General features: G+C 40.7%; 2 non-coding genes across 2 annotated transcripts; both read left to right on the top strand.

Annotated features, from left to right (window-relative positions):
- Positions 1-13,282: 13,282 nt before the first annotated feature.
- Positions 13,283-13,390, top strand: LOC144302130 (U6 spliceosomal RNA). The gene has a single exon (XR_013369004.1). It is a non-coding gene; the product is annotated as a U6 spliceosomal RNA (small nuclear RNA).
- Positions 13,391-16,593: 3,203 nt separating this feature from the next.
- LOC144302104 (U2 spliceosomal RNA) lies at positions 16,594-16,783 on the top strand. The gene has a single exon (XR_013368984.1). It is a non-coding gene; the product is annotated as a U2 spliceosomal RNA (small nuclear RNA).
- The last annotated feature ends 9,434 nt before the right edge of the window (positions 16,784-26,217 follow it).

Below are 26,217 nucleotides of genomic sequence, written 5' to 3'. Positions count from 1 at the left end.
GATGAGCATGAAGGAGGGCAGTTGGAGTAATGAGCATTTTGTGTTATATGCAACTGATGAATCACTAAATTCTACCTCTGAAACTAATAATAAAGTATATGTTAATTAAATTGAATTTAAATAAAAAATGTTAAAAATAAAAACCAAAAAAGAAGAATGTTGTATTATCCCACTTATACCATGTATCTAGAGTAGTCAAATTTATAGAAACTAAAATAATGGTTGGCAGGGACTGTTGGGAGGGGGAATGGAGAGTTGTTGTTTCATGGATATAGAGCTTTAGTTTTGCAAGAAGAAAAATTTCTAGATAGTTTGTACAACAACGTGAATGTACTTAACATTTCTAGATTATATACTTAGAAATGGTTAAGATGGGGAGCACCCGGGCAGCCCCGGTGGCACAGTGGTTTAGCGCTGCCTGCAGCCCAGTGCGTGATCTGGAGACCCTAGATCGAGTCCCACGTCGGGCTCCCTGCATGGAGCCTGCTTCTCCCTCTGTCTGTGTCTCTGCCTCTCTTTCTCTCTCTGCATCTCTATGAATAAATAAATAATAAAATCTTAAAAGAAAAAAAAAAAAAAAGATGGAGAGCACCCGGGTGACTCAGTAAAGTGGCTGACTCTTGATCTCAACTCAGGTCTTGACCTGAGGGTTGTGAGTTCAACCCCCACATCAGGCTTCATGCTGGGAATGGAGCCTACTTAAAAAAAAAAAAAAAAAAAAAAGTGGTTAAGATGGTAAATTTTGTTATGTGTATTTTACCACAATTTAAAAATTTTTTAAAGAGAAAATTCTCAGACTGGTGAAACCTAAAAATCCATCAATAGCATTCTATGTCACACACACACACACACACACAAAAAAAGGAAATTGAAACAACATGAGATATTGCTACATGTTTACTGGAATGGTGGAACCCCAGAACACTGACAACGCCAGAGGCCGGTAGGGACATGGAGCATCAGGAATGCTCATTCACTGCCGGTGGGAATACAAATGGTACAGCCACTTCGGAAGACACTTTGGCAGTTTCTCGAAAAACTAAGCATACTCTTACCATACAATCTAAAACAATTGTGTTCCATGGTATCTACCCAAATTGAAAACATGTCCACAAAAAAATTTGTGTATATTTGCCAAAACTTGGAAGCAACCAAAATGTCCTCCAGGGGGCACCTGAATAAACTGAGGCACATTTCAACAATGGGATATTATTCAATGCTAAAAGAAGAGCTATTAACCATGAAGAGACATAAAGGAACCCCAAATGCATATTATTACTAAGTGAAAAAAAAAAAGCCAATCTAAAAAGGCTATTTATGATATGATCCAAATATATGGCGCTCTGGAAAAGGCAAAACCATGGAGATAGTTAAAAAATCAGAGTGAGTGTGCCAGCAAACAAAGCAGAAATGAAGTCACCATTGAAGACGACCCCTTGAAGTCACACAGTAAAACTCTTCCATGCTCTATTGGTCAAAGCCATCCTAGACCCACTGGATTCAAAGGAAAGGATAGACCTTACCTCTCAATGGCAATATTAGCCAGGTCATATTATAGAATATTCTGTGAGAAGGAAGATATTTTTGGAGCTATCTTTGGAAAATATAATACGTGACATAAATAAGAAATCCATAGTAGTAGAGACGATTTGAACAATGCAATTAAAATGATATAATTAACTTATGGAGATCGCTATTTATATGACTGTAAATATAAAATATCCACCTTCTGAAGTATTCATGATATCTTTACCAAGTGATAATATGCTGAGCCATAAAACAAATCTCAACAAACTTCAAAGGATAATAATAATAATAATTTTTTAAAGATTTTATTTATTTGTTCATGAGAGACACAGAGAGAGAGGCAGAGACACAGGTAGAGGGAGAAGCAGGCAACCCTCAGGGAGCCCAGTGCGGGACTCGATCCCAGGACCCTGGAGTCAAGCCCTGAGCTGAAGGCAGATGCTCAACCACTGAACTACCTAGGCATCCTTGGAAAACACTTTTAAAGATTTTATATACGTATGTATGTATTTATTTATTTATGAGATAAAGAGGGCACGAGAGAGAGCATGGAGTCAGGAAGAGGGTGAGGGAAGGACAAGGCAGGAGGGAGAGGAAGAGGGAAAGAATTCCAAGCAGACTCCTTGCCGAGCACAGAGCCTGATATGCGGGGCTGGATCTCATGACCCTGAGATCATGACCTGAGACCAAACCAAGAGTCGGATGCTTAACTGACTGAGCACCCAGGCACCCAGGAAGACACTTTTAATGTCTCAAAAGAAACCGTCAGTATAGAAATCTACATCTGGTCAAAATATCCAACAAAAAAGAAAGTGAAGTAAAACTTTTTCAGACAATTAAAACCTGACCAAACTTGTCACCAGTGCACCTGCACGAAACTACTAAAAAAAGAAAGCACTTCAGACTAAAGAGAAAATGATACCAGATGGAAATTGGGATCTACGGAAAGGAATAAAAAGCCCCAGAAATGGTAAATACGTGAGTATGAATCAAATATTTTCCTCTACATTTAAATTTTCATTACAAGGTAACTGCCTAGAGCAGTGATTCCCAACTTTTGCATCACCACCCTCCTATGTTACCTTTTCAGGCATTTTGATCTGATCACCCCCATGACACTAATAATAACATGTTGTGGAGTTAACAATACATGCAGGGGGCACATGGGTGGCTCAGGGGCTGAGCATCTGCCTTTGGCCCAGGTTGTGATCCCAGAGTCCTGGGATCGAGTTCTGCATTGGGCTCCCCACAGGGAGCCTGCTTCTCCCTCTGCCTGTGCCTCTGCTTCATTCTCTGTGTCTCTCATGAATAAATAAATAACATCTTTAAAAAAAAATACATGCAGAAGTAAAATAAAGAACACTAAGAGCACCGGATGGGAAGAGGAAATGAAAGCTTATTTCTATAAGATTCTTACATTGTAGGTGAAGTGACATAGTATCAGTTGAAGATGGACTGTGACAAGTTCAAGATAAAAGTAGCAACCTTCGGGGGTGCCTGACTGGCTCAGTTGGTAGAGTGTGTGACTCTTGATTTTCGGATTGTTTGAGCCACACATTGGGTATAGGAATTACTTACAAATAAATAAATAAACTTAAAAAAAAAGAAAAGAAAAAAATGACCTTCAATAATCCACTAAAAAGAATGTATACAGGGCAGCCTGGGTGGCTCAGCGGTTTAGTGCCGCCCTCAGCCCAGGGCCTGATCCTAGAGACCTGGGATTGAGTCCCACGTCAGGCTCCCTGTATGGAGCCTGCTTCTCCCTCTGTCTGTGTCTGCCTCTCTCTCTCTCTCTCTCTCTGTGTCTGTCATGAATAAATAAATAAAATCTTAAAAAAAATATTGCTTAAAGAAAAAAGAATGTATACATTATCCAGAAATACATAGAAAGGATAATGATAATACATCATTGCTAGATTTTATCACACACAAATATTTTATCACAGTACATTCATGAGGCATAGAAGTAAAAATAGCCCTGAATTATATCTGGTGGTACTTTAAAATTTTTCATCTGCATGGACACACGATATAAGTCCACATGTGGGTGTTGTTTTTTGTGTGTGTGTTTTTTTATTCTTCATTGGAATTACATATAAGCAACAGATAAGAAATATCTTACACTATTATAAGGACTCCTCCTATATAATCATGAAATAATATTCTAATAGTATTTCCCAAACTGCTCTACTTTATTTTTTTTAATATTTTTTTCTTTATTTATTTATGATAGTCACACAGAGAAAGAGAGAGAGGCAGAGACACAGGCAGAGGGAGAAGCAGGCTCCATGCACCGGGAGCCCGACGTGGGATTCGATCCCGTGTCTCCAGGATCCCGCACTGGGCCAAAGGCAGGTGCCAAACCGCTGCGCCACCCAGGGATCCACTGCTCTACTTTATAGGCCAGTAAAATACACTGACCAAACATCGTATTGATTGGGATTTGGTTATTAATTTTTACCTTACCAGATATGATTTTTTTTTTTTAGTAGGCTCCACACCCAGCACAGAGCCCAGCATGAGGCCTGAACTCATAACCCTGACATCAAGACCTGAGCTGAGATCAGGAGTCAGATGCTTAACCAACTGAGTCACTCAGGCACCCTAGGTGTGACATTTTAAAAATAATAAGAATCACGAACTTCTCCAGAATCTCATTTTTAGAAAGTTATCTTTAAGATTTAAACCCAGGGATCCCTGGGTGGCTCAGCGGTTTAGTGCCTGCCTTGGCCCAGGGCACCATCCTGGAGTGCCAGGATCGAATCCCACATCAGGCTCCCTGCATGGAGCCTGCTTCTCCCTCTGCCTGTGTCTCTGGCTCTCTCTCTCTCCCTCTCTCTCTTTCTGTGTCTCTCACGAATAAATAAAATCTTTTTAAAAAATTAAAAATAAAATAAAATTTAAACCCAGTATAGTTAGCATACGGTGTTATATATTTTTTTCAGATGTACAATATAGTGATTCAACAATTCTATCCGTTAGTCATTGCTTATCACGACAAGTGCACTCCTTAATCCCTGTCACCTAGCTCATCCCTACTCCTACCCCTCTCCCACTCTGGTGACCATCAGTTTGTTCTCTATAATTGAGAGTCTGTTTCTTGGTTTCTCTCTCTCTCTCTCTCTCTTTTTTTCCTTTGCTCATATTTTTTTGTTGTTGGTGTTCTTAAATTCCACTTATTAGTGAAATCATATGGTATTTGTTTATCTCTGTTTAGTGTTGTACTCACTAGCTACATCTATGTCATTGCAAATGGCAAGATTTCATACTTTTTTTTATAGCTGAATAAAATTCCATTTTAGGGCAGCCCGGGTAGCTCAGCAGTTGAGCCCCGCCTTCAGCCCAAGGCGTTGATACTGGGGTCCCAGGATCAAGTCCCACATCGGGCTCCCTGCATGGAGCCTGCTTCTCCCTCTGCCTGTGTCTCTGCCTCTCTCTCTCTCTCTGTCTCTGTCTTTGTCTCTCATGAATAAATAAATAAAATCTTTAAAAAAATTCTATTTTATATCTATATGCCAGATTTTCCCTCTCCATTCATCTATTGATGGACATTCGAGCTCTTCCATAATTTGGCCGTTGTAAATGATACTGCACTAAACATAGCGGTACATGAATCCCTTTGAATTAGTATTTTTGTCTTTTTTGGGGTAAATACCCAATAGTGCAATTGCTGGATTGTAGGGTAGTTCTATTTTCAATTTTTTTGAGGAAACTCCATACTGTTTTCCATAATAGCTGCAGCAGTTTGCATTTTTCCCAAAACTGTACGACGGCTCCTTTTTCTCCACATCCTCACCAGCCCTTGTTGTTTCTTGTGTTTTTGATTTTAGTGATTCTAAAGGTATGAGGTGGTATCTCATGGTAGTTTTGATTTGCCTTTCCCCGATGTTGAGTGTCTTTTCATTTGTTTGTTGTCCATCTGGATGTCTTCTTTTTTTTTTTTTTTTTAATTTTTTTTTTTTAATTTATTTATGATAGTCACAGAGAGAGAGAGAGAGAGAGGCAGAGACATAGGCAGAGGGAGAAGCAGGCTCCATGCACCGGGAGCCCGACGTGGGATTCGATCCCGGGTCTCCAGGATCGCGCCCTGGGCCAAAGGCAGGCGCCAAACCGCTGCGCCACCCAGGGATCCCCATCTGGATGTCTTCTTTGGAGAAATGTCTCTTCATGTCTTCTGCCCACTTTTAAACTGGATTCTTTGGGGGGGTTTTTTGGTGTTGAGTTGTGTAAGTTCTTTGTATATTTTGGCTACTAACCCTTTACCAGTCATGCCATTTGCAAATAAGTTCTCCCATTCAGCAGGTTGTCTTTTAGTTTTGTTGATTGTTTCCTTCTCTGTGCAGAAGCTCTTTATTTTGATGAAATCTCAATAGTTTATTTTTGCTTTTATTTCCCTAGTCTCACGAGACACATTTAGAAAAATGTTGCTATGGACAAAGACAGAGACATAACTGCCTGTGTTCTCCTCTAGGATTTGTATGGTTTCAGGTCTTACCTCTAGGCCTTTTTTTTTTTTTTTAAACCTTTAGGTCTTTAACCCATTTTGAGTTTATTTTTGTGTGTGGTGAAAAAAGGCATTTTTAACTTTAAAAAAATGTGTGTACAATAAAAGGGTATCCTTTTAATTGTCCTTTATGACAATTTCACTTCTGTGCACTGATTTTTCTCATTTTTTTGCTAATGGAGGAAAACTTTGGCAGAGACTAATAGTGGTTCACACCACTGTATTTGTTTCCTCTGCTTTTGACACTTCTCTTCCTACCAATAAGCTGGTTTATTAGCCAGAGGTGGCACAAGTGCCCATTGAAATAGTCTGCTCCCTCCCCACCAAACACCCACCGTCTTTGTAGATTGTCCGCTTGGTCTCCTCCTGCCTCTGACCTTCACCTTTTCCTAGAGACCCACCTCACATTTGTTTTTCTATCTTTCACAATCTTTTCAAAAAGAGATGCATTTCAGAGAGTCTCTGCCCTAGTAAGCTATGATACTGTGTGTTCACCTGTCTGTCTCTCCAATCTTACAGCAGCAGTTTGGCCTGTTATCCTCATTTCTTACGGATCCAAGAAGAGCTGTTGATTTTTTTTTTAGTCTGTTCAGCTTTTTTACTTATTAAGATGGAGTGGTGACTTCCAAACTTCTTACAAGTGGAACTGGACACTGTTAGGTCCCATTCTTACATTTCTAATATTGGTAATGTGTATCTTTTCTCTTTTTTTCTTGGTTGGCTTGGCAAGAGGTTGATCAATTTTATTAATCTTTTCAAAGAATCAGCTTTTGGTACTGTTGATTCTATTGTTTACTTTTTTCAATTATATTGTATTCCGGTCTATTTTTAATGTTTCTCTTCTGCTTCCTTTAAGGTGGAAGCTTAGATTATTGATTTTAGATTTTTCTCTTTTTTAAAAAAGATTTTATTATTGATTCGAGAGAGAGAGTGTATGTGAGTGGGGGGTGGGAGAGGACAGAGGGAGAAGGAGAAACAGACAGACTCCCCACTGAGCAGGGAGACTGATTTAGAGCTTGATCCCAGGACCCCATGATCATGACCTGAGCCAAAGGCAGATGCTTAACTGACTGAGCCACCCAGGTGCACATAGATTTTTCTTTATTTCTAGTATATATAATCCATACTATAAATTTCCTTGCAGTCCTCAAATTTTGGTAAGTTGCATTTTTATTTTTATTTAGTTTAAAATAGCTTAAATTTTCTCTTGGGACTTCCTCTTTAACTAATGTGTTATTTAGAAATGTGTTGTTTAATGCCCAAATATTTAAGTTACCTTTCTTTCTTTTTTTTTTTTTAAAGATTTTATTTATTTATTCATGAGAGACACAGACTGAGAGAGAGAGGCAGAGACACAGGCAGAGGGAGAAGCAGGCTCCATGCAGGGAGCCTGATGTGGGGCTCGATCCTGGGACCCCAGGATCACGTCCTGGGTCAAAGGCAGGCACTAAACCGCTGAGCCACCCAGGGATCCCAAGTTACCTTTCTTTTATTGATTTCTGCTTTAACTTCATTGTGGCCTAAGAGAACGCTTTGTATGATTGCTATTCTTTTAAATGGGCTGAGATCTGTTTTATGGCCCAGAACATAGTCTGTCTTAGTGAAAGTTCCATGTGAGCTTGAGAAGAATGTGTATTCTGCTATTGTTAGACGGAGCAGTTTATAGTGGGCTTAAAAATAAACCCAAACACGTATGGTCAGTTGTAATAAGAGTGCAAAGATAATTTAATGAGGAAAGAATAGTGTTTTGAACAAATGGTGCAGGGACTCTAGACAGCTACATATAAAAAATGACTTTAGAGCCCTGACTTGAACCATACATAAAAATTAACCCAAAATGGATCAAAGACCTGAATGCACAAGCTAAATTATAAAACATCTAGAAGAAAACTTAGGAGTAACTATTCAAGATCTTGGGTTTGGTAATGAATTATTAGATATGATACCAAAAGCACAAGCAACAAAAGAAAAAACAGAGAAATTGGACTTCATCAAAATAAAAAGCTTTGGTGCTTCTAAGAACATCATTAAGAAATTCAAAAGACAATCCAGAATGGGAAACATCCTTGCAAATCATACATCCAAAAGGGACATATACATAGAATATGTGAAGAACTCTTACAACTTAATAATAAGATAAATAATCCAATTTTTAGAATGGGAAAAGGACAGGGATCCCTGGGTGGCTCAGCGGTTTAGCACCTGCCTTCGGCCTAGGGCTTGATCTCGGAGTCCCCGGATCGAGTCCCACATCGGGCTCCCTGCATGGAGCCTGCTTCTCCCTCTGCCTTTATCTCTGCCTCTCTCTCTTTGTGTCTTTCATGAATAAATAAATAAAATCTTTTTAAAAAATGGGGAAAGGACTTAAATAGACATTTCTCTAAAGAAGATGTACAAATGACCAGTAAGCACACAAAAAGAGGCATGACATCACTAGTCATTAGGGAAATGCATTTCAAAACCACAATGAGATACCACTACACATCATTAAGATGGTTATAATAAAAAAGGCAGGTAATAACAAGTGTTAGCAAGGATGTGAAGAAACTGGAACCCTCATAATTTACTCACAGGGAATGTAAAATGCTGCGGTTGGTTTGGAAAACAGTCCGGTAATTCTTCAAAAAGTTCAACATAGAATTACCATATGACCTAGTAATTTCCTTCCTAGGTTTACACCCACCAGAAATGAAAACAATATGTCCACACAGAAATTTGTACACGAATGTTCACAAAAGCATTATTCATAATAGCTGAAAGGTGAAAACAATCTAAATGTCCATCAATTGTTGGGTGAAAATAGAAAAGTGGTATATCCATACAGTGGAATTATTACTCAGCTATAAAAAGGAATAAAGTACTGATACAAGCTACAGCATGGATGAATCTTGAAAACATGATAAGTAAAAAAGAGAAAAATATCGTATGATTCCATTTATATGAAATGGTCAGAATAGGCAAACACATAGAGACAGAAAACAGATTTGTGGTTGCCAGGAGCTGGAAGGAGAAGAGATTGGGGACTGACTGCTAATGGGTACAGAGTTTCTCTTTGGGGATGATGAAAATGTTCTGGAATTAGATCATTGCAATGGTTGCACAACTTTGTGGACATACACTGAACTTTATTTTATTTTGTTCTGTGTTTTTACTTTAAAAGGATGAATTTTATGGTATGTGTTAAAAATAAAATTTTTAGCTAGAAAATATACTGCTGGTAATTCTGTGTGCCTTATGGTGATCCTCACATGTATGGGACAGGAGTATGGAAAAGCAGGTGGTTTCTCTGAACTGTTTCTATGAGTCAGATTGTGCTTCAACAATCACATTCTGACAAGTGTCTCTTAAAATGTTTTAGGAAGTTGGGAGGAAGGGATGAAAAAGAGCACAAGGAGGGACACCTAATTGGCTTAGTGGTTGAGTGTCTGCCTTTGGCTCAGGTTGTGATCCTGGGGTCCTGGGATCGAGTCCTGCATCGGGCTCCTTGTGAGGAGCCTGCTTCTCTCTCTGCCTATGTCTCTGCCTCTCTGTGTGTGTCTCTCGTGAATGAATAAATAAAATCTTAAAAAAAAAAAAGAGCACAAGGACATTTTTGGGAGTGTTGCATATGTTCATTATATTGATCATGTAATGGTTTCAATAGATATGTTCTCATACTAAAACAAATGCAATTTTATACTTTAAATATTTACAGTTTCATGTCTACCATTATATTTTTAATGTTGTGAGGGGGAAAAATAATGCAGTGAGGGAAAAGAAAGTTTAGAGGAGACCCTAAACAACCAAGTTCAGCAAAATTACTCAGCTCGTTGATCTTACAGTCTTCGACACTGGTCACTCCAACTGGTATGATGATGTCTTAGTTCCAGCTGCTGTAACAAATTACCATCGGCTGAGTGCTTAAACAACAAAAAATTTACTTCTCTCTGTTCTGGAAGCCAAAAGTCCAAGATCAAGGCCCTGGCATATCCAGTGTCTGGTGTGGACCATCTTCTTGCCAGGCCCTCACAATGTAGAGAGGGAAAGCCCTCATATGTCTTTTCTTTTGAGGGCACTAATCCCATTCATAAGGCCTTCACCCTTATTACCTAATTACCTGTCAAAGGCTCCAAATACCATTACATAGGGGACTAGGCTTCAACATATGAATTCTGAGGATATATTCAGTCCACAGCAATGGACACGGAGTAAGAGTGCTGCTTGCACATATGGAGGCTACATGAGGGTTTGAAAGCATATAATGCCACTTCTGAGGCCAGTCTGGCTATTGCCACCTCTAAATGTCCAACTGCCAGCAATAGAGGCCAATTCTTTCTTGAGAGCAGCCAATCTTTTAGGGCAAGCTGTCTACCTGGGCCCTGTCCACCTGAATGACTCATCCTTACAGCACAGATTTTATCCTGGACATGATAGGTTCACATTTTCTGCTGACAGGCCCCAGCCTGCACCACTATCTGGGGATACAGTGGCTCCAACCAGGAACCCACTTACAGCAAAGGAGGTAGGTACAGTGTGGATTCATGAACATGGAGTCCAATGACATAATCATGAACCACACCATCCACAAGCAGTGGTCTGATAGAAATTGCGATGGTTTGTTGAAGGCACGACTGATGACCAGCTCAGAGGCAACCTCCTGTGAGACTGTTGAAAATGTAGCAACTCTCCTACACGGTATCTAGAAGGAGTGTCAGTCACTTTACAGAGCAACTTGTAGGAAGAAATAGTAAAGCATACAATCCAGTCATTCTGCTGATTTGTGTACATCCCAGGAAAATTTTAGATTAGGTACAGAATGAGACATGTACAAAAATATTTTTGCAACATTATTTTTAATAATAATATATCGTAAACAACTTAAAAGACCTATTACAGGAGAATGGATAATAAAGCAGGGAATATACAGACAGTGGATATACCATATACCATAGCAGTTAAGTTGAATGAACCAGAGCATTATACCAGTACAAATAAATCTTAAAAACATAGTATTAGAGAAGAAGATAAGTTGTAGGATATGATAATAACATTTGCTTTAAACTTATGAACATGAAAAACTTAATGTTATATATCGTAATATATTTTTATATGCAGTATTGTTGTATATGGTTCCATACACTCATGGTAACTATATAAAAACATGTATGGGGACGATAATCACCAAATCCAGAATAGTCCTTGTCTCTGGGGTGGAGGCAGATAGATTAAACCAGGGAGGGGTACATAGGAGCCTTAAATTCTAGCTACAATATTTTAATTTAAAAAATAATCTAGGGATGCCTGGGTGGCTGAGTGGTTGGCTCAGGGCATGATCCCGGGGTCCTGGGATGGAGTCCCACATCATGCTCCCTGTGGGGAGCCTGCTTCTCCCTCTGTCTATGTCTCTGCTTCTCTCTGTGTCTCTCAGGAAGAAATAAAGAAAATTAAAAAAAAAATAAAAGGATAATAATCTAAAGCAGATGTGGCCGAATGTTAGAATTTTTCAAAGCATGCAGTGACTACATGGGTGTTTGTTATCACTACAATTTCTATGTTATTATTTGTTAATAAAGCAATGTTTTCCAAACTGTACATCCCTTTGCATAAGTGGTTTGTGAAGTCAGCCGTGTGGCTTATAACAAAATCTTTAAAAAGAGAGAGAGAGTGAGTAATAGAAAAGTATCAGAATATTTAGGTAAAGAGTTAAATATTGTCTTGTATAATTTTCACTTCAGTGTTTACTGTATATTTATAAAATATATTTCCTTGTGAGAGTCCTAGACCAAAATATTCAAAAGCCACTTATTTAGTATCTGAAGTTATTGTCTAAACATACTAAATAGGTGACAAAATTTTTCTTATGTCTGACCTTAAGCAATTTTACTGTGTTAAACACTTAACTTATGTAGAACTTATTAAACTTTGTTTCATAGCCAGTCACATCTACAGATATACCACCCATTGAAGAAATCTGAGTTTGAAAAGCCTTCCTATTTTTCTTCAAAATATTTAAATTTATTTATTAAATATTAAGATAAAGTTTACATATTTAATATAGTCAAATATTTTACATATTTAAATTACTTTGAAACATTATTTTAAGATCTGAAATTTGCAATTTAACTAAGGTTTAGTTTGGGTTGGGGATGAGAAGTTAATGGGGGGACTGATCTAGGTTTTACTTCTTACTTATATTGCATTGTCTGTAAGAAAATATTGCTCCATGGAAAAATGATGCCAAAAATTGATTGGTTTATTGACTCAGCTATATTCTTTGCTTTATTTATTTTTTTTTGCGGTGTAAGTATTTCATATTAACAAAAAGATTTTTAAATCCCATCCTTGTAATTCTAAAGCTTTCATTTCGTTGAATTCATGAACACCTGAAGATGAAATGAAAGGGGTCATTAGGTTCTCGATGGAGAAGTTGTTTTGTTTTTAATCTTGATGCATTCTGACGAAAAAGATGTCCTTGCAATGACCTCTTGTTTCCATGAGGTAGAGAGTGGGTCTTTAGCCTTTGGAACCAACGGAGCCACAATTTAGACAGGAGCGTGCATTGTTTTGAGCACACATGTGTTATAAGAGCAAAAGCCTACCATGAAAAGACCCATTGGGAGTGGAGTGTTTCAAAAGTCCAATCAAAGCAAGCACCACCCTTGATCTGAGAAGTTGTGCTGTGGATGGAAAAAAGAAAGCGGGGCTGATGGAGCAAAGGGACACCACCATCGATAAAGGAGGGAACACTCACATGCTGAAAGGGAAATTGGGGACTTCTGGTTTCAGACATGGGCCCCCAAATGTGTCCACAGCGTGAGAGCAACCATAAAATCAGGAGAGCAATGGGTCATGCAAGGAGCAGATGGTACCCTTGGGTCCTCTGCCAGAGAAAATACTTTGGCCTCCTTGAAAACAGGTTGGTTTGAGGGTGAAATGGACAACCATGCTTAAAAGAAAAACTAAATATTTCTCCTCACATCCACACCCCCCCAAAAGACACTCTTAACCGTAATGAATATATAAAGAATCATCAGCCGCTCTTGAATACTCAACAAGCAGCCTCCCTCTTCCTCCCTCCTACTCGCTCCTCTAAATAAGAAGGTATGCACAGATACAGTAGGCTTTTTGGAGACGTTGGAGAATTCTCAAGATGCTTTATTTTCTCACACACATGCTTTCAACCTATTTGGAAAATGTTCTACTTTGAGCAAAGTTTCATACTCTTAAATTCACCAAATAATTTTTAATAAAATAAAAACTACTAAGTATATTGTGCTCGCCTTGGCAGCACAGAGACTAAAATTGGAAAGCTACAGAGAAGATGAGCATGGCCTTGGTGCAAGGAAAACATGCAAAACTACTGAGTATATAGTTAAATGTGGTTTGTTTAAACTTAAATCTATAGATCTTAGACTATTTTACTTTGGATGGCATCATCAGAGATGAGTCGAACACAAACTCCAAGATGCTGTTTTCATTCAAGGGAAGGGGGTCATACGCACCTGGCATGTCTTTATTCTCATACCAGCTACGTGCTGCCCGAGACCCACTCCTGCTATGGGTGACTGACTTTGGAGTCTTACTTTTAGATCGCTAATTTAAGAAGCTTCTTCTTACTTTTAAATGTTGATAGTTTCATGTTATTTCAGAGGTATTCCCCTGAAAAAAATTTCCATCCTTATTTTTAGAGTTTCTTATTATGGAAAAATTTAATTATATGCAAAAGTAGACAGACTCGTATGATGAACTCGAGTCATCCAGATTCAACAATTATCAGCTCAAGGTCAATCTTGTTTTATCTATGCCCTCACTTACTCCCTGCCCTCCCGTATTATTTAGAAGAAAGTCCTGATATCATATAATTTCTTTTTTTTTTTGATATCATATAATTTCAAGCATAAGTATTTCAATATGTAACTCTAAAAGACAAATATTCAGATTCTATTTTATGTAATTTTGTAATTTCTATACCGAATGTGAGGCTCTAACTCACAACCCCAAGATCAAGAGTTGCATGCTCTTCTGACTGAGCCAGCCAAGTGCCCTGACAAGGATTTTTTATTTTATCTTATTTTACTTTTTTAAGATTTTATTTTTAGGAGTGCCTGGGTGGCTTAGACAGTTAAGCGCCTGCCTTCAGCTCAGGTCATGATCCCAGGGTCCTGGGATCAAGCCCCATGTTGGGCTCCCTACTCAATGGGAAGCCTCCTTCTCCCTCTCCCTCTGCTCCTCCCCCTACTGTGCTCTCTCTCTTTTTCAAATAAATAAATAAATTCTTTTAAAAAAAGATTTTATTTTAAAGTGATCTCTACACCTAGCATGGGGCTCAAGCCTACAATCCTGAGACTAAGAGTTGCATGCTCTGCTGACCAAGCCAGCCAGGCACCCCAAGGTTTGCTTGTTTTTTTTAAATAAAACAAATCCATAGTTCAATTTTGCACCTAAAAATGAATAATAATTTTATAATTTCAAATACAGTCAGCCGATTATATTGCAGTCAGTGATTCAAACCAAATCAGTTTTTGAGGAAAGCTCTCATTTTGTACCATAAGGAAGACAATGTGGTCTGCCTTCCTGTCTACAGAAAGAAGGGATTCGAGTTGAAGCAGGGATGGAGATAGGAAAGGGAAATGTGATCGTACCTGCGTCACCTGGATTAGTGAGGGCTCTGACTTCAGGTCAGAACTGGAATTAACAACCACAAAAGGACGCTTTATTTCAATGATATTGGAGAATCTGATGGACCAAAGTGCAGAAAGTCAGCGGGAGCTCAGAAGGGATCTGAACTGGGGAATGGGATGGAGTCACCCCAGGGGGACCCTCTCTATCATACAGCTCTCCTCTCTCTCACCTATATTCATTCCCCATGTGTGGGAAAAAGCTATGCTAACGCCCCTGAATTTTCTTGACTTCTCTGTATAAGAAACCAGCCAACATGGGATGGGAGTATCTTAGAATTGCAAGTTGCCTGGAAAAGGGGCTCTGATTCAGCCAGTTGGGGTCAAGTGTCCTCTCTTGGTCCAATCAGCAGGGACTGAGGGGCTGGGTCACATGTCACAGACACAGCTGTCAAAAGTTTACCCACGTGGTCTGGTGGCCAGGTAAAATCTTCCAGAGAAAGCCAAGGGCCATTGCTCACGGACTGGGTTGTTGCCAAGGAAGGCTGAGAGCAGAAGCATTCCTGGAACTGAGGAATCAGGGGTGGATCACTGTGTGTAGGTCTCCCGGGCAGGACGGCGTTCCTCTCTCCCCAGGCCACAGTGGACAGGTGTCCTCACTAGGGAAGGGCTTCTCTTCTGGGCCGGGTTGTCAAGTTCAACCAACTCTGTGCTTCTCTCCCTGAGGGTTTTAGAACAGACTCCCCTGCAAGTTTTTCTCCTGTGATCCCAAAGTGAGGACCCCCCTACAGGCCAGTGAGCAAGCTAGGGTTAGTCGCTGCTTCTAGTTGGGTCTTGTCCCGTGGCAGGTAGGGGCTGGGAGGTTGCCAGAAAAAAACCCTTAAAACTAGGTCCCCCATGCACCACAGGACCTGAAAGCAAGACTAAAAGATGGGTAAAGACGAAGGCACAGTATGAGATGTGGACAGGAGACGAAGTTTGGAAAGAATCAAACACTAGCTTCAGCTGAAGCGTGTAAGGCAAGGCCCGACTAGGTGTGTTCATCTTCATCCTCTTCACTGGGCTCTCTTTATTCCTTGTTCTTTCTTTTGCTCTCTCCTTGCTTGCTTTCTTCCTCCCTCTCTCCTTTCATTCCTTTTTTTCCACTACTTTCTTGCTCGCTTTCCTTCCCTCTCTCTCCTTTATTCCATGTTCCTCCATTTGTGTTTTGAGGAGCATCAGCAGAAATCACCTTGGTGGCTCCGTAAAGATGCAGGCTCTGGGCCTTGTTCCCAGACGTTCAGTTTGGTAGCCCCGGGGCCTGGCCTGGGAATCAGCCTTTTTTTAACAAGTCAGGAGATTTTTATACACACCCAAGTTTGAGCACCACTTGCTGTGAATGGAAACATTAGTCAAGTTGACCCCAGAATGTTCCATTCATTCTTGTGCCTTTAAACAGGATGAGTTTTCCTAATATAATTTCCCTACATTTCTGTGGTGATGGAGATGTGTGTAGCCAGCATACCACAGTTGTTAGGGGAGGCATTTAAGTCTACACCCTAAATACCTCTCCTCCTGCTCCAGGAGCTGCCCTAACAGCTGCCTGGTTCAAGAAAAGCTCACGCAGCTCTCCTGGGCTCCCAGTCATAGGGAAGTGGTTTGTTAGCTTCCCTCGATATAATAACGTATTAACACTCTTGAACATGGCATTGGTACCGTGAGTTGGCTAACAAAATCATAATTATGTTTGTACAGCAATTGTAAATTCTAATTTTTGAAATGTCACCCAATCCTGGTTTGATATAACTGTATCTAGATTCATATGTCAAAGTGCCCTGACTGGGGAGAGAGTCTTCCCTGTAGAAAGCGTAGTAGCTACCATGAAATTACAGGTGAGGCCACCTGGTTGTATAAAGTCGTGTTGGGCTGGTCTTGAAAGAACCATTTCTTTTCATTTCTTATTCTTTTTCTTTTTTTAAGAAACAGCTTTATACTTGGCCTGTGGCTAAGATCAAGCGTAGTATCTGTTCTTATCAGTTTAATATCTGATATGCGCTCTATCCGATGACAATATATTAAATGGATTTTTGGAGCAGGGAGATGGAATAGGAGCTTTCTCTGTCCATCCTGTGCATTAAACTGATCTTACAGTTCCTCCAGTAACTGTGTGCCCCCTTGGGGGCTTCAAACTTGTGGTGGCTGGACCAGTCAGTAGGGCATGGGATTCTTTCTTTCAAGGTCATGAGTTCAAGCCCCATGTTGGGTATGGAGTCTTCTTAAAAAATAATAATAGGGTGGTTCAGTTGGTTAAGCATCTGACTCTTGGTTTTGGCTCAGATCATGATCTTGGAGTTGTGAGACTGAATTCCCCGTCAGGCTCCATGCACAGTGTGGAGTCTGCTTGAATTTCTCTCTCCCTCTCTCTCTGCCCCTCCTGCTCATGCTCTCTCTGTCTAAAATAAATAAATCTTTTAAAAGAATAATATAATAAATTTAAAAGATACATTAAAAACAGATTTACTGAGAAATAATTTACATACCTTAGGGGTGCCTGGCTGACTCAGTTGGTAGTGCGTGAGACTCTTGATCTTATGGTCGTCGTCATAAATTTGAGTCTCATATTGGGCATAGAGTTTACTTGAAAAAGCTTTACATACTATAAACTCACCCATTGCAAGGACACAGTAGATGTGTTTTAGCAAATCTCTGTATTTACATATGCATTATGAATGAATCCAGTCTTTCAACACTTTCATCCATCCAAAAGTCTCCCCTTGCCTCTTGGCAGTCACTCCCTGTTCCCACCTGCAGCCCCAGGCAACTACTGATCTACTTTGTCTCCACAGTTTTGCTTTTTCTAGAAATTTTCTATAAATAGAATCGTAAACTATATATATATAGTCTTGTGTCTGACTACTCTCACAGAGCAAAATGCTTCTGAGGTTCATCCCAGGCTGTTGTGTAGGTCAGTAGTTCATTCATTTTCATTGCCAAGTAGTATTCCCTTGGGTAGATCATTTTAAGGGTTTAATTTAAAATGTTTTCATAGTGATATGATTGGAACTTCTGTATGACTGGAAACTACAAACCTAGACAATTTTTTGCTGTCTCTGTGCTGTCAGGGGAGAGGAAACCTCCAGGTCATTTCAACCGTGTCAGCTGGCAGAGAACATGAGAGGATAGTTTTGGAAAGTTGCTTCAACACTCAACTTGTGTTCTCAGATTTCAACTGGTGACACCTAGTTTTCAGTGAAAAAGCATTGCATGTCTTTTACAGGACATAATTGTTGAATACAGGTTTTTTTTCTGAAACTTGCTAATATTGATCAGGTAAGATTTATAATATGCCTGTGAGCTTAACTACAATTTTATGTGTATTTTACTATATAGGAAGATCCATGTATAACTACATGATCTACTGCAAGCATACCAGTCTGGGGCACACTTGTTTTCTAATCACCTTAATTCTTGGGTTCACAGGGATGGGCTGCAGCTCCTAAATGAGATAAAAATGTGATATTCTGTGAATGTGCTCCATGCATCTATTTTGGAGTGCATAGCCTCTGGTTCAAATATCTTTGTGTGTATATTGTTTTGGAAATACTTTCTCAGCTTTGGAGGCATTCTCCAAACACTTTCTGACATAGCCTACATTCCGGGGTATTTGCTCTCCCCCCACGATCCATTTCCGGCTGCACAGCTGAGTGGCCCAAAGAGGAAAGAGTATGTAGTGGTTTGGAGAATTTAGTACAGTGGGTCCTGGAGGTCTTTATTTTTAACAGTATGATTAAACAATATTTCTGACAGCACAGGAAATTAGACACATGTTTATGAAGTGCTTCTTTTGAAAAAGGCACAGTGCCAGGGTATAAAGTAATGATGTACATACTTCATTCATTAAAAAGAAATATTAGCACAACTATGGGCTGGGTGCAGTGGGAGATATGAAGGTTAGTAATTCTCATCTTGAAGCAATGTGCCTCATCACAGGAGGAAATACGACTTTGGTGTTACTCTTCAGGTGATCTGTGTTTGCTGATGGGCTTTGGAAATCTATGTTCTTTCTCTGGTTTGTTTTGGCAGAAAAATGGTTTCTGAATTATTCTGGAGACAATCAGAATAATTGGGCATCACCCAAAGACAAGTTTCTTTCCTACTAGAAGAGCATACATTAAGTGGATCCAATGGTTTTGTGAAGGTGCATCTAAACATGTCTGCAGCTTATGAGATCTTTCATCTTAACTTTGATGATAGGAAACTTCTGTACCCATCACCGAGGGGACACGGTAGGTTCCGAAGGAGCCCTGACCCAGGAGCCAGAACACCCCGGGGACTCCTTTGGCTTTGATGCTAATTAACAGGGTGATCTTTGGCATCAATGTTGATTTCTCCAGGGTCTTAGTCGTTTCATCTAGAAAATGAGGACACTCATCACAGTAAGTTTTTAGGTTCCTTTCAGCAAGAAAATTCCATGAGGCCTTTTTCACTGAGGAAAACAAATCCCTGGCAAGCCCTTGTCTAATAATTACTGTTAGGTAACCCTCCTAAGGCTTTGTGACTTTCCCATCTTCAGGTGGCACACATTTTTTCTTTCCTTGAGTTTATAATGGAGCAAAGTTAAGAAACATGGCATTGATACATACTGAGGTTTGAAACCTTGATTTTTGCCTGAATAGTAATGAGAAAATTAACTTTATGCTTCTTCTTCTTCTTCTTCTTCTTCTTCTTCTTCTTCTTCTTCTTCTTCTTCTTTTTTGGTTTAGGTTTATTGACCCAACCCCTTTTAAAGATTGATTGATTGATTGATTTGAGGGAGGGGTGGGGTGGAGCAGAGGGAGAGTCTTAAGCATAGTCTGCACTGAGCGTGGAACCCTACAAGGGGCTCAATCTCACAACCCTGAGATCGCGACCTGAGCTGAAACTAAGTCGGATGCTTAATTGTCGGTGCCACCCAGACACCTCTAACTTTGGTGTTTCTGTATATATACACACACGTACCCTTTCAACCATGAAGATGAGACAATCAAGTCATTAACATAGGCAAATTAAAAGTGAGACTTTGGAGTTTTAGTCTTATTTCTCTCATCCTCCACCAACCTCTAATTCCAAGACTGATAAACCATGAAAATGGTGACAAAAGTTGTATGACATCCATGTCCCAGTGTCCTGCTGTTCTTAAAGAAAGGATAAAATCCCTGTCTTTGTAATGTAAAAAGTAGCAATTGTTCATCTCTTAAGTTTTAATGATTATTTCTCAGCTATCTACAAAAGCTGTGATAAAGTCTTTATGAAGAACAAAGGATGTCAGAATACCAAAAACATAAAAATCAACATTTTACTGTTTATCTCCCTTCTGTATACATGATGCGAAGCAACTGGGCATAGGCAACCCTGGTACATTCTGATAAAATTCAGATGTCAGGTCTCAGAAAGCTCTGTAAGTCTTCATTCTTAAGAAACAAATAATCTGTTCTTCAATTTTAAAAAGGTATATCAAGAAAATCGACCTCGAAGTGTAGATACAAAGTTTAGGGTTTAAGTCAAACCTCCAATTCGTTAGTCATGAAAAGCGTGATGATCATATAATCAGAAAACGCTTTCTTCCTGTCCTTAGCTGAAAATGGGAAATAAAGTGCCTGCCTGTGATACAGGCTTGGGACGAGGCCAGCGTGGCAGGGAGGCAGGAGCCAGCACAGACACAGGGAGGCAACGCCAGGAAAGATCTGATAGCACGTGGGTGGGTTAGATTAAAGATGAATCTAGTAACCAGGGGGCATAGAGGTTACCAAAGCTAGATGTAAGCAATATAAAAGTAAGTTTTTTTTTAAAAAAGTAAGTTTTCAAGCAAATGCTGAAATTAGGTCCTGCAGTAAATGACAGAAAACCCAAAGTAACAGTGGCATGAACACGATTGAGATGTTTCTCTACACAGCTGTGTGAGGGTGCCCCAAACAACAGGAGCCCAGGTTCCTTCTACCTGGTTGCTCACATCCTCAACATGAAGCTTCTCCTCATGGCCCAAGACAGCTCTTCAGGCCCCCTCTAGCAGCAGAATGAAAGAAGGGGGAGGAGAACAAGCTCCCGTTTTTGTTTTTGTTTTTGTTTTTTGGTTTTTTAAAAATTTTATTTATTTATTTATTATTCATGAGAGACACACACACACACAGAGAGAGAGAGAGAGAGAGAGGCAGAGACACAGGCAGAGGGAGAAGCAGGCTCCATGCAAGGAGCCTGATGCAGAACTTGATCCTGGGACTTCAGGATCACGCCCCAAGCCAATGGCAGGCGCTAAACCACTGAGCCACCCAGGGATCCCCCAAGCTCTTGTTTTTAAGGATACTTCCCCAAAATGGCAAATACCAACTCCACTTACATCCCATTGCCTAGAATTTAGTCATATGGTCCCAACTAGGTGCATGGGAGGTTGGGATTCTGGCAGAGATTGAGTTTCTTGATTCTGAGTACTTTGTGCTCAATTAAAAATTGGGGTCCTATTGTTGCAGAAGAGTGCACTGTGTAGTACAGACTTTAACCTTGCCCAGAGAGCAGTCTGGCCCTTGCCTTCTGCTTCCGATTGGTTGTCAAGCTCTACTGGAGTGTGTAGATTGGGGCCTGCCATGTCAGAAAGTCCATGTGATTGAAGGTTATTTTGAATGGGGTCTTTGGGTCACAAAGTATTACTTCAGCTCCAAGAGGGACTTGGAACTGAGATCAGGTATATGGGAAACCAGTAGGACTGCATGATGGATCCCCAACAAAACTCCAGTCTCAGGGTTTGGATGGGCTTTCCCAGTTGGCAGTGCTCCATGTGTCTTGTCACTCAACGATGCCAAGAGAGTACGCTGCCCATGACTCCACAGGGAGAGGACAATGGAAACTCCATTTTGGGTACTTTCCTGGACTCTGACCCCTGTACTTCTTCCCCTGGCTGATTTTAATCTGTATCCTTTTGTTCTAATTCACTGTAACTATGGGTTGGGCTCAACAGCTTCTAGTAAGTTCTGTGAGACTCTCTGGTGAACTAACTATTGAAACTGAGGATGATTTTGGGAATCCCACAAACTTGTAATGGGTTTCAGAAGTGGGAGTGGTTTTATGTGGACTATGCTCACTCTACCTTCAGAGCATCCCAACAATTCCCTGGCAATGGCATAATAGAACCAAAGGGCAGGGCTGCTTCTGGCTGGAGGCTCTCCACGCTTCAGGCCTTACCTGTCTGGCCTGAACATGAAGGTACTAATATATGAATAAACTTATAACTCAGTAAGGACATCCCAGCACATTGCAATGAAAGATACCTGTTTTAGAAGAAGGGGAGAATGTTGGAAGAGAAAAGCAAGCCACCACAGAATCAAACTTGCCCCTTCGGCCACCCAAATATCTACACACCTGTCTTCCCACAAGGGGTACAGATTTATATCCTTTTCAAGAGCAACAACATCAGAGTTCCATTCAGGCACATCCTTCAGCTCAAAAGCCTATGTTTTGGACAGTGTCCAGAGCTCTTCATCAGGGCAGAGGGGGCTTCGTATGGCCTGGAAACCCATGAGCCTGAGGCAAAGTTCTGCTTCAAAATGAGTAATATATAATGGCACAGTAGGAAAAGTAGTTATAGAAAAACTCCCATTTGGAAAGAGGAGTCATGGAGAACACTTAGCAGTCCTTGATCACAGCAGTGATCAACTCCTATGGGAACAGAAACAGTGAGGACACCCTCCTCTGGCAAGAGGGTAAATTATTTGGTCAACCCTTCTGAATACCGTTGGCTCTAGAACAACACTTCTCACCCAGTATCTTCCTGGCCCTGCCCTGTGGGAGGACTTCCTTGTCCCTCATATTGGAAAGCCCCATAGGAAGTGAGCATTAGAGGGTATTTGCTGCCTGGGAGCTGAGCAGATAGGGGATCCTAGGCGTTGCTTTAGGGATTGCTCAGGCACCAGCAATGTTGGGCTGGTTTGCAGTTTCTTTTCTTTTCTTTTAAGATTTTATTTATTCATGAGAAACACAGAGATAGAGGCAGAGACACAGTCAGAGGGAGAAACAGGCTCCCTGCAGGGAGCCTGATGTAAGACTCAATCCCAGGACCCCAGGATCACACCCTGAGTGAAAGGCAGATGCTCAACCACTGGGCCACCCAGGTGCCCCTAGTTTGCAGTTTCTTTATCATATGATTAATACCCTCATCGACCTCGAGGGTTTCTGAGATGCTTGTTTCTGGTCTGTTCCACCTCAGGATTGCCAGATTTAGCAAATTCTAAGAGAATGCAGGATTCCCAGTTAGGCCTGAATTTCAGACAAAGAGTGAACGATACTTTGGAAGTTAAATATTTGAGACACACCTTTACCCTAAAAAATTATTTGCTGTGCTCTCCTATCCCCTTCTCTTCAATCTAATGACCGCTGACCACAAGAAATGGTGCGCTTGGTGAGGAAGATAACACCCATACACTGCTGTTTGCCTCTGGACTGGCTCTTACCATCTGGCAGGAAAACTGAGATAGGAAGCTCTTTGCGAAACCATCAGGCCTCAGTAAAACTGCCTACCCAGTTGGGGTGTAGGAGCTTGGGTTTTTTTTAATTCAGCAAGACTCCAAATTATCAGTCTTTGAGTCAAATTACATTGTAGACTCCAGACAGAGAGGGCTTCTTTAGCAGAACAAATTTTTCATTCCGTTTCCAGGCTACCTGGCTTTTCCTGAGTTCACCTCTCTTTTGGACTTTTCAGGAAGGGCCAGGAAGCAGCTGAATGTGCCCTAGATTCTGAAATTTTCCAATCCTTTTTTATTTCCTAATGCTCTACCTTGGTCAGCGCGCAGTATGCCTTCTAAGGCAGCAATGGGAACATGCCACCGGATGTCTCATGGCCACATACTAAAGGTCATCATTTTTCTTTTTTTAGAAAAAGATTTTATTTATTTATTCATGAGAGACGCAAAGACCTAGGCAAAAGGAGAAACAGGGTCCCTGTGGGAAGCCTGATGCAGGATTAGATCCCAGGACCCTGGGATCATGAACTGAGCCAAAGGCAGATGCTCAACCACTGAGCCACCCAGGCACCCCTCATCATTTTTCCTACCTGCCTACTGAGTCCTTGTCATTCAACTGCTTGATCAGTGCACCTTCCTAGGTTCTATTAGGATTGGAGTCAGCTGCGGGTGTCAAAAGTCACAAAATTCTAGTCACTGGAGTAGGTATATTAGTTTCCTATTGTTACTGTAACAAATTGCCACAAATTTAGTGGCTTAAAACAATGCACATTTCTTCTCTTAAAGTTTTAGAGGCCCGACATGGGAAATGAAACTTCTGGAACCGAAGTCAAGGACCTGTAAAGCTGGTTGCTTCTGAAGCCTCCAGGGGAGACTCATTTTCCTTGCCTTTTCCAGTGCCTCAAGGCCACTCACGTTCCTTGGTTTATTATGTCCCTTCCTTCCATTTTCCAAATGGAATTCACCAACGGTGAATCCCTCCCACCTTTGCTGCTAATATTTCCTTCTGTCTCTGCCATTCCTACCTCCCTCTTACAAGCACCCCTTTGTTGACATGGGGCCCGCCCAGATAATCTCCTCTCTCACTCAACTCGTCTACAAAGTCCCCTTTGTCAAGTAACATATTCACAGTTTCCAGGCATTAGGACATGAACATCCTTTTCTCGGGGGGAGTAGGGAAGGAGTATTATTCGGTCTACTACGACAAGGAAGAAGTTTATTTTTCTCTGAAATGAATGGAGGAAATCAGGACCAGTATGGGGAAGGTGATGATCATAAGGAGCTTAGGCTCCTTCTATTTTGTCCTGCCTCCTTCCTCAGCAAGCAGCCTCTATCTCATGGTCCAAGAGGACTCCTTAAACTGTAGCCAGCGCACCCATATTCAATCAGCAGGACAAGGAAGGGGAAAAAGAAGGACTTGCACCCTCTTTTCAAAGATACTTTCTGATAATTACACTCTCAAGAACATCCCTTTGGCCGGGGCTTGGTCATAGGGCCACAGCCAGTGATAAGCGTGACTGAGAATAATGTAGACATTATTCTGGATAGACACACACCCAGTTAAAAAAACAAAACAAAACAAAACAAAACTGGGGCTTCAGGGCACCTGGGTGGCTCAGTCGGTTAAGTATCTGACTCTTGGTTTCAGCTCAGGTCATGACCTCAGGGTTGTGAGATCGAGCCCTGCATGGGGCTCCACACTCAGCGGGGAGTCTGCTTGACTCTCTCTTCCTCTCCCTTTGCCCCTCCTCCCACTTGCTCTCTATCTCTCTAAAATAAATAAATAAAATATTTTTTAAAATTGGGTTTTCTACTGCTACAAGAGAAGAGGATGGTATCTTTTAGGGGACATCTAATAGTCCCTTTAGTCTTCTTTCTAAGATTATATGTATAAAATGTACATATAGTCTTAGACAACAGACAATGAATAATGAATTTGGTGGACAATGAAATTCACAGGAAAGTGTGCTAAATTCCAGAAGGTAGACAGTTTTTACCTAACTACTACTAGTCTCATGTAGATCTTTGGAGTTAGGTAGCAAGGTCTCTGTGTAGTACTGAGACCAATGTTTCCTAAAAAAAAACAAAAAAAAAACAAAAAAACAAAAAAAAAAAAAAGAGGAAGAAAGCAAGAGAAACATTTAATTCATACAAATACCTTCCAGGAAAGAAGAACATGAAATGAAAATTCAATGATTCCAGAAATAAGCAGAGGACTTTTTCCTCCAGAACTTAAGAGTGTTCTGAATTGATCTACTGATTACCAGTGAATGGGTAATTGGAGTTCTTAGGGAATGGGGGTGTGGTGCTGGAGGAGATGCATCTCAGAGTAGAAACGAGGCACCAGGGCATGTAGAAGCAGGAAGGGGAGACGTTTCCCTGCTCTAACCATAAGTTTCATGGAGGCCATATGGGCACACCTGTTGGGAATGGGGTTTGGGTGAGACCTCATTGGGGACCCTGTCCCCTCATCTACAGGTAGAAGCCCTCTCACTCTCCTAACTCATACCCCTTCAATAATCAAATCAGATCGGGGCTAGGCCCTGTGATGTCTGCTCTTGGCCTACTTCTCTCTTCCTAGATTATTGCCATGGTTATCGTCCTGTCACTATTGTCTCTTGCTGAGATTTCTACAAACATCTCGTACCCGAGATGTTCAGTGAGATGCTCCCTCTCCAATACATTTTGCATATTGCAGCTGGAAGGATTCTTTCTAGAATGCAAAGCTGATCATCTCATGTTTAGGTTGAATTGTGTCCCTGCAAAAAAAAAAGATATGGAGGATCTCAGAATGCGACCCCAGGATCTCAGAATGCGGCCTTATTCACAGATAGGGTCTTTACAGAGGTGACCAAAGTAAGACAAGGTGATTAGAGGCCCTATAATAATAACTTTTTTCTGGCTACATTTGCTTAAATGTAGCCAGAATGTATGCAAAACAACCCCCCCCGCCAGAATGTATACTCTAGAATAAAGCTAATAGCTCTGAAAAGACTAGAACAAGATGATGTCAGGGAGGAAATTACGGAAATTGACTTGGTTTCCTGCCATTGCTCAGGAATGCCCAGGAACACGTCAGGGATGGGGCTCGTGGAGGTTTAAACATGATGGTGGCCTGCTCCCC

This window comes from Canis aureus, chromosome 30 (genome assembly GCF_053574225.1).
Source record: "Canis aureus isolate CA01 chromosome 30, VMU_Caureus_v.1.0, whole genome shotgun sequence".
Classification (NCBI taxonomy): Eukaryota; Metazoa; Chordata; class Mammalia; order Carnivora; family Canidae; genus Canis; species Canis aureus.
This window is presented reverse-complemented; position numbering and strand designations above follow the sequence as displayed.